The sequence below is a fragment of the Gekko japonicus genome, unplaced genomic scaffold (assembly GCF_001447785.1).
Source record: "Gekko japonicus isolate JY-2015 unplaced genomic scaffold, Gekko_japonicus_V1.1 scaffold376, whole genome shotgun sequence".
In the NCBI taxonomy this organism is placed as follows: domain Eukaryota; kingdom Metazoa; phylum Chordata; class Lepidosauria; order Squamata; family Gekkonidae; genus Gekko; species Gekko japonicus.
This window is the reverse complement of record NW_015164675.1, coordinates 743,073-749,472: the sequence shown is the minus strand read 5'-3', so window position 1 is coordinate 749,472 and position 6,400 is coordinate 743,073.

Below are 6,400 nucleotides of genomic sequence, written 5' to 3'. Positions count from 1 at the left end.
GATGGCTGATTTATTAAACAAATCATCCAGCACACTTCATGTGGGCTCTTGCAATGGGATTATTTTAAAAGGAACATTTTTATAGTCATCATAAAATACATGAGTACGCATTTATTTTAAGGTATTTGGAAGTCTGAATCTTTTAATTTTATGTTTTGATCATTAAATTGCTCATGCTAGTAATGCAATTCAATGCCCTTCTTTGCAATCATATTGTAAAACCTCCAGAATGTGAGAATTTCTTCCTCTGAATTTGGACTGAAGGTCTCTATACTCCCATATGCCTACTCCTGTCCCTGTTGGAGATCTCTTAAGACCATCCAGATTTCTGTCCAAGCACTTGCAATACAGTCAGAGCCACAAGAACACACAATATTCTTCCCTTTAAATTACCTTTACAGTTCAAAACTTCCATAAAACCTTAAAATATTACCCTGCTTCGCAACCATCCACTGCCGTTTGTCTGATGGCATATTTTAAGTCAGATTTTAAATTTGACTCCATTATCTCATCCTGACTGACTGTAGAGAAGAGTCTTCTGCTAAAGGAGTCACCCCTCCTCCCAGCACCCACAAAACAGGATCTGGGGGGATGTTTTGGCTGCCACAGGATGGGGGACCTGAGAATGCTCCACTCTGTGGGTGGAAAGCCTTGTGCCCTCAGAAACAATGAGCTGGATCCAACCAAGGGCTTTTTTTCTGGGGGAATGTACCAGAACAGAGTTCCAGAACCTCTTTGACAAAATTCTTTTAAAAAAATGTTAAAAGTTCATGAGTTTTCAGTATACAGATTGAAAACTTCATTTCCCTCTTGAGAGTTCCAGCACCCCTTTTAAAATAACAAACAAACAAAAAAAAAACCCAAAACCAACCCTGATCCAACCCATTATCTGGATTTCTGATTAGCTCAGCCCCATCTCTCATGCTAACCATGGCCATGCTGTAAGTGAACTTGCTGGTATGAGGCATAAAAACAAGGAATTATATGTTTTAATCTATATTGTTTCACAAGAATTGTATAATAATTCTTGCCCACAAGGGGGCACCAAAACATATACCAAAGTATTAACTAAACTGCAAAACCAGAATGTCTTCCTGACCTTAGTTGTAATTCTTTCCTTTGGATTATAGGTCAAAATAAATAATAGTTAGGGGGTTGTTTGTTTTTCTTTAAAAAAAGAAGCCTGATACAAATAGGGTTCCCAAGTCCGAGCGGCACTGGAGTGGGGGACTCCATTGCTGCTCTGGGAGTGTGCGCACGCGCGCTGCAATCACGTCACCCAGAAGTGATGTGACCACGCCGGGCACGCTGGGGGCAGGGCCACGACCATCCAAAGGAAAACCGTAGAGTTTTCCCTTGGATGACCGTGGCCCCGCCCCCAGCGTGCCCGGCGTGGTCGCGTCACTTCCGAGTGATGTGCACGTCGCATGCTTTGGGGGTGGGGTTCCCCCTGGGCCCGATCTGCCGGTGGCGGGGAACGAGCCTCTGGGGCGGGGGCTTCCCAGCCCCCCGGGGGGACTTGGCAAGCCTAGAAAAACCAAAGCTTATGTTTCTACCCAAATTGCGCAGCAGCCTTGAAACTAAAGTCTAAAGTTCTGTTCATGTGTAAGAAGAACAGGTTTTTGAAAATATATGTATTCTGTGTACAAACGACTGTATTTTTAAAGGCTGGATTCTACATAATATCAGATTCCCTCTCTCACTGGCTTAGTTTTCAATATCTTAAATTTAAATAATTAAAATTAGTTTAAAGAAAGAGGCTAAGAAAATAACAAGTTTTTGCCCCACCCTCCCTTCTCCAGCCATGGTGGGTTTCTTTTTCATGGTGTACACAAAGAATGAAATAAACAAAATCGCCCACTTTACTAATGTGGGAATGATAACATGTCATGCATAGTCACACACACTATATCAAGATATATATAGATACACACACATTAAAATTAGGGCTAAGGCAATACTGCTGAACAAATCTCCCCTGCCTGTAGGAGGGGGAGGAGGGAGGAGTATTAGAAGCCACTGTGGAGGCAGGGCCGGCAGGATCAATAAGGCGTTACTGCTGGGGTGGGCTCCCTCATGGCTTTAAGCACCCTACAACTGCTGCTGCACCTGACAGACAAGTGTGTATTAGGTGTAGGAGGTGGGGGGAGTGTGTTGGAAGCCATCAGAGAGGCTGGGCCAGCAGCATTACTGCACCTCACAGATGGTTATTGGCCATTCCTGATTTCCTCAACTGTCATTAGCTGTCTGCAGACTCCTGTAACTGTTGGGTTTTTTAACCTCAGAACACTGAGCTCTGTAGCTGACCAATCAGAGAGTGGGGGGTGCAAGGAGGCGGCAGCCTGACAGCCGCATAGGAATCAATGGGGGGGAGCATATTTTCCCCCTTTTGACCCCCTTAGGGGTCGAATTTCTAAAAATCCCTTCTTAGTGTGCATCTACGCGATGGTAGGAGCGCTCTCCCTGAATTTGGTGTTTCTAGGTCCAGCGGTTTGGCCTGCTCATTGATTTTACGGTGAGAGGACTTTCTTTTATATATATAGATGGGAAAGTTTAAGAAATTATTCCTTCACAATTTCATTTCCTCCTGTGTAAAGTAGTGTGTACAGTTAAGCTTCATTCAAGTCCAAGTGTGTAGTAGGTGAACAACCTACAGACTGTAAAATACTTTAGTATGTTTACAGTGCAATATGATGTAGAAATAAAAGTGCTTCAACTGGAGTAATTCTGCATACAGTTATCCTGTAAAATTTTGCTTTACATTTGATTGATAATGACTATATTCACTTAATGATTCTTCATTCTCCAATGGCAAATGTGATGCATGAATTTAAAACAGACAGTTCTTCTACCCTCCCTTATTAAACTACACAGGGCTATTTCATTCCAAAAGCTCAAAAGCTGTGTTGGGTGGTCCAGGAAGCCTAGACATTTTGAAACAGCAAACCACTCAGTGGATTGAGGGTGTTCTCTCCCACCTATTCCTATTAACTGTAATAGCTTTCTTAGCCCCCAGAGGGAGCTTTGACCCCAACCAAGTCTCACCGATTTCGGTACTATGGTGCAAGAAGCAGGGTTTTAATAAAGCTTTTATTCTTCTGAGTCTGGGTCCTTACGGCTTATCTCTGAGTATCCCAGTGTGGAATGGTGGTGAGCGCTGAAGACATATTCCGAGGAAATGCAGGAGCAGTTTTTAAATCTAGGGCACATCCTCTTTAAAGCAAGAACTCAGACAAGCAGGTTCCACTCCTACATTGATCCGAGATGGTCTGGAGCAGCTGTGTGGACCAAAACATGCCATTTGCTTTAGTACCCTGGCAGCTGCCACGCGCTAGAGACATGCCTCTGTTCTCTAAATCAGAGATAAGTGCAAAATGTGTAAATAGAATGACCAGGTGCAAAAGAGGATGGGACAACTAAATCCTTCAAAGATTTAAAGATTAAAGAATTCCAGGAGGTGCTGTTTTTATCACCTTGTAGTGACTGACAAGCTATATGGCCAAACCTCCTCTTCTACACTGCTGTGAAAGATATGGGAGCTAGCCTCTTCCTGCAAATCTGGTTGCTCTAAAAGTAAATAAAAGCTTTAGTAAAGGAAGAAGAGTATTTTAGGTCAGTGGTACTCGGTGGTCCACAGCAGCTTCCGCTTCTGAAAATCAGGATCATTTCCAACAGACCAGAGCAAGAACTTCAGCCGATGGTACTGAAAAGGTTTTCTTTTATCAAGCCAGAAGAGTGTTGGACACGATAGGCTGATTGGCTGGGTTAAATCAAAGGCCCCAAGTTTATATAGAGAGCCAGCATTGTGTAGTGTTTAAGAGCAGCCAACTCTAATCTGGAGAAATGGGGTGATTCCCCACTCTTCCACATGAAGCCTGCTGGGTGACCTTGGGCCAGTCACAGTTCTCTCTCAGAACTCTCTCAGCCCCACCTACCCTCACAAGGTGACTGTTGTGGGGAGAGGAAGGGAAGGTGATTGTAGGCCACTTTGAGACTCCTTGGGGTAGAGAAAAGGGGGGGGGTATCAAAACCAACTCTCCTCCTCCTCCTCCTTCTTCTTTGATCCAGAACTCACTCAGCCAGAGACCCATATTTTCACAATAACAAGTGTACACAAATTCTTCAGGCAATGTGAAACTCAAATTGACATGCTATTAGATATGCAAGGGCCAAACTGTTGACCCAGGATCAGGATCTTTTTATGGGTTCTGAAAAGGTAATTAATTAGCAGGCCCAAATGGCTGCTTGGGATATGAGGGAAGGGTTACTGGGAAAGAAGAGATGTCACACTTTCCTCCTGTCTCTCTTCCATAATTTAAACAATCTTTCCAACCTTTCAGTTACAGGCATAGTTCTTGAACTGGTCCTTTTCTACCTATGGAATGAATCACAGCTTGGGGAAAATGCATCTGAAACAAGGGAGGGGAATGGTAGGAAAGGGTTAAACAGCCTTCTTCTCTCTGTCTTCTCAGATTTTCTTCTAAAAATTGTCCTGTAGAAGATAAAAGATAGTCCTGGATATTAACATTCATGATCTCACTGAAGAGAAAAGTTAATGAGTTAACCAGATATATTACTGAGTGACGATTAAGCCCCTGCTGATCAAGATATGCTGTTATGTGTGGCTAATGCACTAAGCATTTCTGTCCTTATCCAGTCAGGGAGAACTGTGAGCTCAGGCAATGTGGATATGCATAAGTGCTTAATGAACTTAATGGATGCCTCTTATGCGGAGTGGAGTTAAGTATTCCCACCAGTCACATGAAACAAAACATGAATAGAATTTGATCAGATCCTTGTTAACCTTCTGAGTGCAGCAATTGACTATAACCCTATGTCTGTTACTAAATGTCCAGTGGGGCTGAAATGCTACCCCATTGCTCTCTGGGAGTTTCCATTTTTAATGTCTGATTTGTGTCCACTTATTCTCAGAGTTGGCACTGGGATTTATTGCAAGGGCTAGGCCTTGGTTTTTAATTTCCATTGGGTGCTCCATTTTAACTGGTGAGTAGTTGCTTCATACACTGAGAGATTATCTATAAGCAAGGACTACCTGGGCTCCCATGAAAAGGGAAAGACCTTGATGCTGCCCTGAAGAAGTTTTAGCTGTGAACTGAAAGAGTTCACAGCTAAAAACAACATCCTGTTGTTTTCCAGTTGAGCCTGTCCTGCACAAGATGGTTTCTAGCTATTAATATTACACAGAAAAACATTAATTGCTTCTGAGCATGTAGGGTTGTCTCTCCTACCCACTGCTGAATCTGTGTGCATTTTAATTCCCTTACTCTTCACTCCTGACATGAGGCCCACAGCTTTGGTGAAAGCAAAATGGCGAAGGCTATTCTGCCTTGTGGCAGGGAGAGAACAATGTCAACGAGAGAAATACTGGTTGCTCAGGCTTTGTTCTGACTGCAGCAGCATTGTTAAGCCTCTCTTTGCCCTTTATTTCCCTCCTTGCCCTCTTGGTGTCTCCCTAGCATGAGGTATACAGTAGCACAGGTGAGACAGATTGCCAAGGGGAACAAACTGGCTGCAGAGATAGGCGAGTAAAACCATGACTACCTCACAGAGGCCAGTTTGCTCTTTTCCTGAGTGGCTGCCATGTTGCTGGTGGTTTTACACTCCACTGTAGCTAAGTTGCTGTCTTCCTGGCAAAAGCTGCTTTTTGAGGGGGGTGCTGGAGAGGATGGGCCCTTTACTTCCAGTCCTGGCACTAGGTCTGCACCTCAGAGATGCTTGCAGCTTACCTATCTTCCACTCCATCTGGAAGCCATTGTTTCTAGGTGAGAACCAACCTTGCCCACTTCCTGAAACATGAAATGGGTGCCAAATTGTGTAATAAAGCTCAGAAGAGCCACAGGTGGCATGTCAAACAGCTGCATGTGGCCCCTGGGCTACTGACTATCACTGCTGCAGAAAATAGACTGTGTGATGTGGACTGATCACTCTTCCCTTCTCTCTGCTGAAGTTTTACAAAGCTTAGACCTCTCAAATTATCTGAAACTCTGATAAAAATTACACATCCTTACGTATTTGATATTGCTCATTTTCTTGAATAAAACAGCTGCAAGTAAGGCAGTGATCCTTTGGGGAGTCAGTACCACTGAACGCAGAGAGATCTGCTTCCAAGCAGGCAATGGCAAACCACCTCTGAAATGTCTCTTGTCTTAAAAACAAGTCTAGCTCACCACCTAGTGGTGCAGAACACTAAAGAGCTAGAACTTCTGACTGCCAATCTTAGGATCTCTTGGCTATTCTACATACAATGCCATACACTTGTTGTTGTTGTTGATTATGATGTTGTTATTTTTTTTTGCACCTCTAAAAATAATTTTCCTTGCCTGACCTGTGAAAAGTTGACCTTGTTCAATAATAGACATTCCCTAATGTTATTTTTTTT